Consider the following 10,884-nt stretch of genomic DNA (forward strand, 5'->3'; position numbering starts at 1 on the left):
GATGTTGGACACCTTTCGTCCCTCAACCTCACATTTCAGGATGCCCCACAGGTGTTCTATTGGGTTTACATCAGGTGACATGCTTGGCCACTCCAACACATTGACCCGACTTCTTCAGAAAGGCAGTTGTCTGCTTGGAACGATGCTTCCGATAGTTTTCGTGTTGAAATACAGCTCCTCTACCACGTTTTCGCAGGGAGGGTAACATCTTCTCCTTCAGGATGTCACGGTACATCGTAGAATCCATATTTCCCTCGATGAACTTGAGCTCTCCAGGACCGGCAGCACTCATGCATCCCCAAACCATGACACCACCACCACCACCACCATGCTTGACAGTACGGATAACGCACTTGTCTTGGTACTGTTCCCCAGGTCGCCGCCAGACACGCTGCACTCCATCAGATCCAAACAAATTGATCATCGTTTCATCAGACCAGAGGACATGTTGCCAGTAGTGCAGGGGCTTGGATTGATGTGCTTCAGCAAACTGTTTGTGAGTTTTCTTGTGGCTCTGCTTCAGGAGAGACTTGCACCTTGGACGACGCCCATGCAACCCGACATGATGGAGTGTGTGACGTATGGTTTGCGCACTCACAGACTGGCCAGAAGCTGTAGAAATCTCTTCAGAAATCTTGGCAGCACTTTTTCTTGGAGGACTAGATTCTGAACTTGGCGAACAGTACGTGGAGTCATCTTTTCTGGTCTGCCCTGGCGAGCACAACTCATTGTTGGAGAACTCATTGTTGTACGCTTCTTGGAGAACCTCTGGATGACCTTGCCATGGTGTTGGGGATTACTTTCAAAGAAGCACTGATCTTGTATCCTTGGCCATCTATATGTTTGGCAACGATTCGATCTTTGGCATCTTTCAAGAGCTCTTTACCATGAGGAGCCATGCTGCTTTCTCAATGGCGATTGGTACAGTATTTCCTGTGCAATTACTCATTCAGCAAACAGATAAACAATTACTGCATTGAGTTCACTTCTTCACTTTTAACATACCAGGGAGTTTGCATCTCTATGGACATTGTGTGTATTGTTTGGTGCATATTTGTACCTTGAACACACTTTGATTTAAATATGCAGAAAATGATGAAAATGGAAGCTGGTTTACCATGCTTGACTTACTTCTTGTGCAGACAATAGTAGGGGTGAACTCACTTTTATGCCTCCTCTTTCAGAAATATTTGTAATATGCCACATTGTTTTGATGGAATGGCAGTTTTGTGCCTGCATACACATCGCAGAATGTCGACTCTGTCATTAACTCTAAGGTTTTGCTTCAAGCACAGCTACTTAAAAAGTTACACTGAATTATTTACATATTTGTGAGAGTTGTACTCATTTTTGTGAGATACTATATATATATATATATATTGTTTGTTTGTTTGTTTTTAATTGATCAATTACGTAGGTACCTTTCTCTGGCACCTTTTGAACGAGGAAGCTGATATTTGGACATGACGGTGAACAACTGAATTTGCTATCAAGGGTATTTTTAATTTATTGATTAATCAATTAATTATTCATTTTTCGATAAATTAATTTACAAAATGTTAAACATTCAGATGAAGGGGTCGTGCTTTTGGGATGCTACGAGCCAATTGATTAAGAAATTAATTATTTTACGATTATTATTTATTTTAATTATTGTGCACCGCTCCCTCCCAATTCCGTCTCCATGTGCTTGCTGCGCGACGGCATTGCAAGGCTCCGAAGGCACCCCGGCAATGTCGCTCGCTGGAGGATTTCTTATTATTTATTCATTTGTCACGGGGGTGGTGTACTTTGTGCCTCCACTCATTTAAATAAAATGTGTTTTTTTGTTAATGTTAATGTCAGGGGGATTTCGATGAAATCCCCCAAGAAGATTTCAATGATGCAGTCATCTTTGCGGAGACTTTAGACATCCTCTTGGGGGCCCTCGAGGTGCTGAATGAGGAGTCGGAGCCACTGGGATTACGGGTTTCTTGGGTCAAAACTAAGATCCAGGCTTTCGGTGACATCTTGGATGCTGCTGTCCTGTCTGTGTCTGTTTGTGGTGAGGATGTTGAGGTCGTGGAGAGTTTCACTTCCCTTGGCAGTGATATTCATGTCTCTGCTGGCTGTGAGTCAGAGGTCAATAGACGTCTGGGTCGGGCCTGGGGAGTCATGGATTCACTGGATCATGGGGTGTGGCGCTGCCGGTACCTGTGTGGGAGGACGAAAGTCTGAGTCTTCAGGTCCTTGGTACTTCCAGTCTTGCTCTATGGGTGCGAGACTTGGACTCTGACCAAGGATCTGAGACGGAGACTTAATTCCTTTGGTACCAGGTGTCTTCGGAGAATCCTTGGCTATCGCTGGTCGGATTTTGTGTCCAACGAGCGGTTGCTGAGAGAGACTCGGATGAGATTTGTTACCTGCATAGTCCGTGAGCATCAGCTGCGGCTGTATGGACATGTGGCTCGTTTTCCTGATGCTGATCCTGCTCACCAGATTCTCTCAGCGAGGGAGTCTCATGAGTGGAGGAGGCCAGTGGGCCGACCACGTGCCTCATGGTTGCAGCAGGTTGACCATCATCTCAAGGAGATGGGGATGGGCCTGGCATCTGCCTGGGGGATGGCCAGACGGAGGCCCCTGGAGTACCGGCGGAAAGTGGACGCAGCGACGCGCTGTTCTGGCACATGCTCCCATACCTGACCTGACCTGTTTTTTTTTTTGTCATAAACATCCACATCCATACCCAAGTGATATCTGTGCCTGTCACAATGTTTACTTCCCCCACTCGACTAACCCCCAACCCCCTCTCCCCAATGTATTTAGCTTTTGTAGGATAAAAGCCCATCAAAAAAATGATGGGTGCATGAAACTCAACACAACACAACACACACACACACTCAAAACAAAACTGTAAACAGGTTTCTGGTTGACATTTACATGTAAGTGGAGCAGGTAGGAGTGGGGATTGGATTATTACGTCATGCTTGGTGGAGAAACATCAACACAAGCTAGCATGACCTCAGCATGTTTGTGCCCTTTGGTTTTAAATATGTGGTTAGAATTCACAACAACACGACAGGAAGGAACAATTTTAAGTGTTGAGGAAAAGTATATTTTTAGAACTCTGAAGTTTAAAAGCGTCACAACATCTAATTGCACAAACGGTGTTCGTATTCACCAGAAAGATTCGGTTCGTTTGTCGAGATGTAGAACATGGAAGCTGGTTGCATCACTTCTGTTTCAGGGAGGTATGGCGTGGACTTCCAGACAGCCACATGCTGGTGTTGTTTGCACAACTTAGCTTTGGATTCCACTGACGTCATGATTCTTCATGGAGTGCACAGAACAATCTGCTGTGGCATCTTTAACCGGGCCATGAACATGTTTGAATGTGCCCCATAATATAATAATAATAAAAACAATGAAAGTCTCGAAAATGTTGTTCCTTCGTTTTTTTTTTTACCTCCGCCACCGAAGGTGAAAGAGGTTATCTGTCTTTCCCCTCTCTGTCTGTTTGTTTGTTTGTTTGCAAGATATCTCAAATAGTTGTGGACGGAGGGATCCAGATGAAATTTGGTGGCCAGGTTGGGTGTGCGTGACAAGGACGAACTGATTCGATTTTAGTGAAGATCTGAGATCCACATCTGGATCTGAGAACTTTTTCAGTGATTGTTCACCATTGAGACAAAAATGATATCTCGTACGATATATACCCGCACCGAAGGAGAGGGTGTTGCATTTGGGTCCGTTTGTTTGTCTGTCTGTACAGAACCTTCATGTTTTTCTCTGCAACCGCTTGTCAGATTGAGAAGAAATTTTCACCATTGGTGCGACTCCTCATTTGGAATGTTTTAATGACAATTAGGTCATCATAGGTCACGTGGTGTGGCAGCCATGTTGAAAAAGGGAAAAAAAAACTTTGGATCTCTGTATCTCTGAAACCGCACAAAGGAAAAAATTGAAATTGGCACATAGCAAGGTACTCCTCATGGGGAATAAGTGTAATTTTTTTTTTTTTTAATGTTGTCATATGATGTCATCGGTCACATGGTTTGGCAGCCATATTGGATTTTGCCCTCAAACTTCTTCTCCAGAACAGCTGAACAGATCGAAGGGAAACTTTACGCAAATGTTCCCCAAGCCATGATTGCAAAAGTTTGTTAAGAAATAATTGATTGGTCACATGGTTTGGCAGCTATATTGAACTGAAGAAAAATATTAAATAATGTTTTATCTGGAATCACTTAATCCAATTGACATGAAACTTCATAGTTATGATCTAGTAGTGATGGGGAATACAGGTTATAAATGTCAACTTGATTGGACGCATGGTCTGGAAGCCAGAATGATGAAATATTTTGATCTGCGTTATTTTTTAATTTATTTTATTTTGAATAAGGCTCACTTGGGTGTGCCTGGATGGGTTTGAGGGTAGAGGAGTAGCAGCTAAAATGCGAATCCTATCCAGGTTCCTCCTGATGACTTAATTTTTGCTTTTTGCTTGTTCGGGTTCCTTCTGATGATTCCAATGCAGGACTGTGCCTATTTGATCTTCCATTTGATTTGAATTTAATTTATTTTAATCCCATGCTAAATCAAATAATGAAAAACGTCATGGGTCAGGGTCAGGTGTCCAATCAAAGGGGGATTGCATCACAACGGGACGTCTTAGTACCCGGTCATCATTGCCAGCAGTTATAAAGTGGCAGTTCTAATTATGTCTCTTATTAATTACGTAACACACCACTACACAAAATACACCACACAAAAAAAGTCCTGGCGAGGGTCTGCAATCTCTGGTTGCTCTTTTTCTTGTTCGAAAATGTATTGGGCCAGATATGTTCTTGTAGATCAGGCATTACGTGGCAGAGTGCCTTTCTAGTTTGAGAATAGAATTACCTTAATGTATTAAAGAACATGAGATAAAGATATAGAATGGTAAAGAATACAAGATTTAGGATAGTATACTGTATTAAAGCAGGGTCGTTCACTCAACAGTGGTTAATGAATGGAATGGTCTTCCCAGAGACAGTGGCAGTGGAGGGGGCAGACAAGTTTAAATTGTAATTGGATAGGTACCGGTACCGTACCTGGATACATTGGAGATATAAAAGTATGGAGATATTGGAAGTACTTGCACGTATAGCTCGTTGATGGATACTGAGGTTGATGCAGCACAACCATGATGAGCCAAATGTCCACCTCCTGCGTGAAACTGTGTATGTGTGTGTGTGTGTGTGTGTGTGTGTGTGTGTGTGTGTGTGTGTGTGTGTGTGTGTGTGTGTGTGTGTGTGTGTGTGTGTGTGTTGTCAACGCATGCGGGTTTCCTAAGGTGAAACGGAGCCCTCCCAGGTGTCGAAGTATCCAACTTCGTGTGTGCGTGCACGCGGGTATATATATATGCATGTACATTTCAATATTTTCACCTTTTGTTGCCTCATAACCTGGAATTTAATTGCATTAAATCAGACTTTTTCCACCGTTATTAACACATCGTAACCCACGACTTCCAAGAGAAAAATAAATTCCACAAATTTCAGAAAATTAATTAAAAATACAAAAATAGAATATCTTGGTTGGATAAGTGTCCACCCCCCTTATTATAGCAATTGTAAATTAGCTCAGGTGGAACCAATCACCTTCAAAATCACACACCAAGTTAACTGACCTCCACCTAAATGTTAAATTGTTGCGATTCTGATCATTTCAGAATAAAATCACCTGTCCCTGGAGGTTTCCTCTGCTGGGTAGTGCATTTCACAGCAAAGACTCAACCATGAGCACCAAGGAGCTTTCAAAATACTTCTGGGGTAAAGTTGTGGAAATGCACAGATCAGGGGATGGGTATAAAAAATATTTCATAGGCCCTGTGTATCCCTTGGAGCACAGTGAAGACAATCATTAAGAAGTGGAAGGTGTCTGGTACCACCAAGACCCTGCCTAGATCAGGCTGTCCCTCAAAACTGGATGACCAAGCAAGGAGGAGACCGATCAGAGAGGCCAAAAAGAAGCCAATGGCAACTTTAAAAGAGCTACAGCCCTTTATGGCAAAGACTGGTCATTGTGTGCATGTGACAAAAATATCCCAAGCACTCCACAAGTCTGGCCTGTATGGTAGGGTGGCAACAAGAAGACCATTACTCAAAAAAGACCACCTTGAGTCCTGTTTGAGGTATGCAAAAAAACTCCTCCAGAGATTCTGAAGCCATGTGGCAAAAAGTTTTGTGGTCTGATGAAACCAAGATGGAGCTTTTTGGCCTGAATGCAAAACGTTATATTTTGGTGCAAACCCAACACAACACATCACATCACCGAAAGAACACCATCTCCACTGCGAAGCATGGTGGTGGCAGCATAACGTTATGGGGACGTTTCTCATCAGCAGGGACACTTGTCAGAATCAAAGGGAAAATGGATGGAGAAAAATAGAGAAAAATATCCGAGAGAAAAATCGGCTGCCCTCTGCAAGAAACCTGAAATTGGGAGGAAAGTTCACCTTTCAGCACGACAACGACCCGAAGCACACAGCCAAAGCTACACTGGAGTGGCCCAGAACAAAAATATAAATGTCCTCGAGTGGCCTAAATCCAATTGAAAATCTGTGGCACGACTTGAAGATTGCTGTCCATCAATGTTCCCCATGTAACTTGACTGAGCTTGAACAGTTTTGTCCAGAAGAATGGGCAAATATTTCCCAATCAAGGTGTGCACAGTTAGTTGGTGGAGACCTAGCTCAACAGACTCACAGCTGGAATTGCTCTCAAAGGTGCTTCCACCAAGTATTAACTCAGGGGGGTGGACACTTATCAAATCAAGATATTTTAGTTTTGTATTTTTAATTAATTTTCTGAAATTTGTAGAATTTGTTTTTCATTTGGAAGTTGTGGGTTATGATGTGTAAATATAGGTGGAAAAAGTCTGATTTAATGCAATTTAATTCCAGGCTATGAGGTCACAAAAGGTGAAAATTTTGAAAGGGGGTGTACACTGTACATTTTCTATAGGCACTGTGTATAGTACGAGCAAATACAACCCGTCGCTTCACTGATGGGGATATGAAGGGGAGGGGAGGGAGGAGTGAGGAAGGATGTGAGGAAGGGGAGAGAATGAAGAGGATAGGGGAGAGAGGAGGGGAGGGGAAGACATCCATAGGTAGTGGAGGGTGGAGGGGCTTTGGAAGGAGGTAAGGGTGAGGGGAGGGAAAGGGAAGGAACAGCATTTTCCTTCAATCGTCAAAAAAGGCCGCGCCAGTGTTCGTCTCTTTATTTAATTTCCTCTTTTGCGATAAGCTCTCTCGGATCTCTGAACCCGACACAAATTTCAAAATTTAAGCTGCGGAATTCATCCTCGCAGCAGTTCCGATGGGTGAAAAAGTATTCATTTGTGCGATTCGGACATTCTTCCTCTCCTCGACCTCGGGAGAGTTAGTAGTATGGTGGTGGAGGGGGTTTGGAAGGAAGTTAGTGTGAGGGGAAGGGAAGGCAGCGTACGAAGGCAAAAGCGTTTTCAATCATCGATTGCGAAAGCGAACTTGTTGCTGTTGCAAACTTTGGTTTCTTTGAATCTGCATCATAACCGTCACTAATCGGTTCTCTCGGTTCTCGTTCGGTTCTCGTTCGGTTCTCGTTCGGTTCTCGTTCGGTTCTCGTTCTCTCTCGTTCTCTCTCGTTCTCTCTCGTTCTCTCTCGTTCTGTCTCTCTCTCTCTCTCTCTCTCTCTCTCTCTCTCTCTCTCTCTCTCTCTCTCTCTCTCTCTCTCTCTCTCCCTCGCTCTCTCTCTGTCTCTCTCTCTCTCTCTCTCGCTCTGTCTCTCTCTCTCTCTCTCTCTCTCTCTCTCTCTCTCTCTCTCTCTCTCTCTCTCTGTCTCTGTCTCTGTCTCTCTCTCTCTCTCTCTCTCTCTCTCTCTCTCTCTCTCTCTCTCTCTCTCTCTCTCTCTCTCTCTCTCTCTCTCTCTCTCTCTCTCTCTCTCTCTCTCTCTCTCTCTCTCTCTCTCTCTCTCTCTCTCTCTCTCTCTTTTCAAATGTTTAGCATATTGGATGTATTAGTGATGAGAAATGTCTATTAAACAAAGTGAGTATTCAACTTTCAGACTGTCTTCTTTAACCTTCCCGAAATAGTTCCAAACTGTACTTCTGAACCTTTTGAACGACATGTTGTCAAAACGTTATCGGTCGATGTTTGGCCTACCCGTCCATCAGCAAAGCAATCGGCACGCTTTACCGGCCAACTCTAAATGCCTTGCTATTAATTGAAAAGGAACACACCCTTGGGGCATGTTTAGTTTGCAAGTGACCTGCTTTTGCTGCTATATTCCAAACGGGACGCCCAAGGGTGTGTTCCTATTCAATTAATACATTACCAGGCCGTGTGTAACCGGAACATGCACAACAGGGACGAAAACATTTCCCCGAAAAAAGAACTTCTTTCTTCGAATTGACAACCATTCCGGTTCACCACTCGATTCCTTGGTTGGAATTGAGTACTTTGGAATCGATTCCACCCACTACCATGAAACAGTCAAGCAAGCACTCCAACAAAATGGTTGATAAGGAACGGCCGGCTTGGCAAGTGATTAGCGATTGGTAATTAAAAAAAAAAATTTAAACACCACCCGGAGACAACCGGAGTGTCAAACAATTTGTGAACTGAACAAATGAATGCATTTTTTTTTACAGACGGAACTGCTGCTAAGTTAAATTGCGAAGTTTAAATTTTGAAATTTGGCTCAGTTTAGGAGATTCTAGAGATTATCACATGTGTGGAAATTAAATAAAGGCACGAACACTGGCACCTCCGGGCATTTATAAGTATTGTAATGTACACAGCGATTAGTCAGTGTGTACATCAGCGATGTATACTGCGATTTGTTGGTATGTAGATCAGCAATTTGTTGGAATGAAGCTTTATCGTACAGAAACCAACCTGTTCCAAAATAAGGCATTTTTGAGGTGAGCGGGAAAAATGGTGCATGAAGACCCCCGGCTGAGCGAGCTGAACGTCGGCTGATCGAAGGTAAGGCTGTTTCTGGTTTTACTGTTAATTATCTTCAAAAGGGGTGTTTACATTTATTTAATTATCCTTGGACAAATGCCCATCAAACTGATTTGTGCACAAAACTCAACGCAACAGCTGGGATGACAATACACACAGAGTCATGGATTATTTACAATAAATAACACATTCCGAGAAACGAGACGAACCCTGGGCAGGATTCGTGGTGAGTTCGGCAACTTGTTAAAACATTACACATCGCAAGGAAAGAGCATTCTGATACCACCCCCCCCCCCCCCAACAGAAGGTTAACGCCATCTTCAGCACTGACTTTCAAAGATTCTTCCATGAGCCTCGACCATGTATGCAAAGAAGAAGAAGGCTCTCTTCATGTGTCTGATGGTGATCTCATTTAAGGTTTCAGAAAATGTATTTTAAATCATGAAAATGTGAAGGAGGTGTATTCGAGGTGAAAACAATCAGTACAGGTGATTGTTTGATTGTTACTGACGAAATCTAAAGATTTCGTCAGTATATTGGTGCCTTCCGTCCTCTGTATGTTTGTGTGTTTGTGTGTAGGCACGACAACTCAAGAACGGAAGAAGCTACCAATGTCAAATTACACCACGTGATTCAGGAGGGTGATGGCTCGCGCTGATTAGATTTTGGTCAAAATCGGTCAAAGGTCAAGGTCACAGTGAGGTCAAATATTCGATTTTTGATGGTTTGGTACAGAATCATCGTAGAAACTTCTGGTTTGCGTCGCTACCTTCTCTAGAGACAACTTTTATTAGACAAGGTCAGAGGTCAAGTTGACGATTTCGTAAGTACCGGTCTATGACTGCTTGTTTGTTTGTTTGTTTGATTGTTTGTTTGTTTATGTAAATCACAGCCTTCATTGTCAGTACCTGGGAAGCTGGGCTTGACGTCACAAGTTTCACTTGGTCGTCAGATTTTTCAAAGGAATATTTTTGTTCGATATTGTTCATTCACTTGTAGTTAAATCGTAGGGCTGGCAGGAGAGCTTCCAGGTATGCACACCTGAGCCGTCTCACCTGGGTTCGAATCCTGACCCACCTATAAACCGTCTCCCTGATGTTTCACGTGCAGGTCGACAGATCGATGTGTGCGACGTCCATCGGAAGGGATGTTAAGACAGGTCGTCGCACACCAACGGGTCCATGATCACCGAGACGACCCTCCTGTCCGTGACGCATCTTGTACAATCTCGTTCTGTCGAACTACGCTGCACTGTGACTGTGACTGTCCACAGTCACACCGTTCTGAGCACCGATCCTTCGGCCAGGACAAAGAAGCGGCCGTGGGTTGAAGTGCTGGGTGGAGAGACGGCCGGCTCAAGGAGCGTTCAACAACTTGCTGTGGAAGAAAAGGGAATTTCGTAATTATATTTACCACTAAATACACCTGTTCCCTCGAGAAATGTGACACCACCTTCTATTCAGCTCACATTCCGGATTCTTCTTCTTCATCTTCTACTTATTCACTACCTGAACCTCATATTCCTCCTTCTTCAATTAAGTACAACAGGCTTTTTGAAACAAGTCTGTCCATTGAATTTACATATATAGTTAAACGGACACACATTTGTGTTGCAAGTAAATCTATTATTAGTATTCGGAACAAGGTTGACCTCTTCGGCGAACACTTTTTAATGAGGGACAGAGTGTGTGTCAGCTCGGACGTGACCAGCCAATCAAAACACGGCATGCAGCGTCGAGGTGGAGGGGGCGGGGCATCTCGAGGTGGAGGGGGCGGGGCATCTCGAGGTGGAGGGGGCGGGGCATCTCGAGGTGGAGAGGGCGGGGCATCTCGAGGTGGAGGGGCGGGGTATCTCGAGGTGGAGGGGCGGGGCATCTCGAGGTGGAGAGGGCGGGGCATCTCGAGGTGGAGGG

Source organism: Eptatretus burgeri, chromosome 14 (genome assembly GCF_056783735.1).
Source record: "Eptatretus burgeri isolate ZD-2024b chromosome 14, Ebu_testis_v1, whole genome shotgun sequence".
NCBI lineage: Eukaryota > Metazoa > Chordata > Myxini > Myxiniformes > Myxinidae > Eptatretus > Eptatretus burgeri.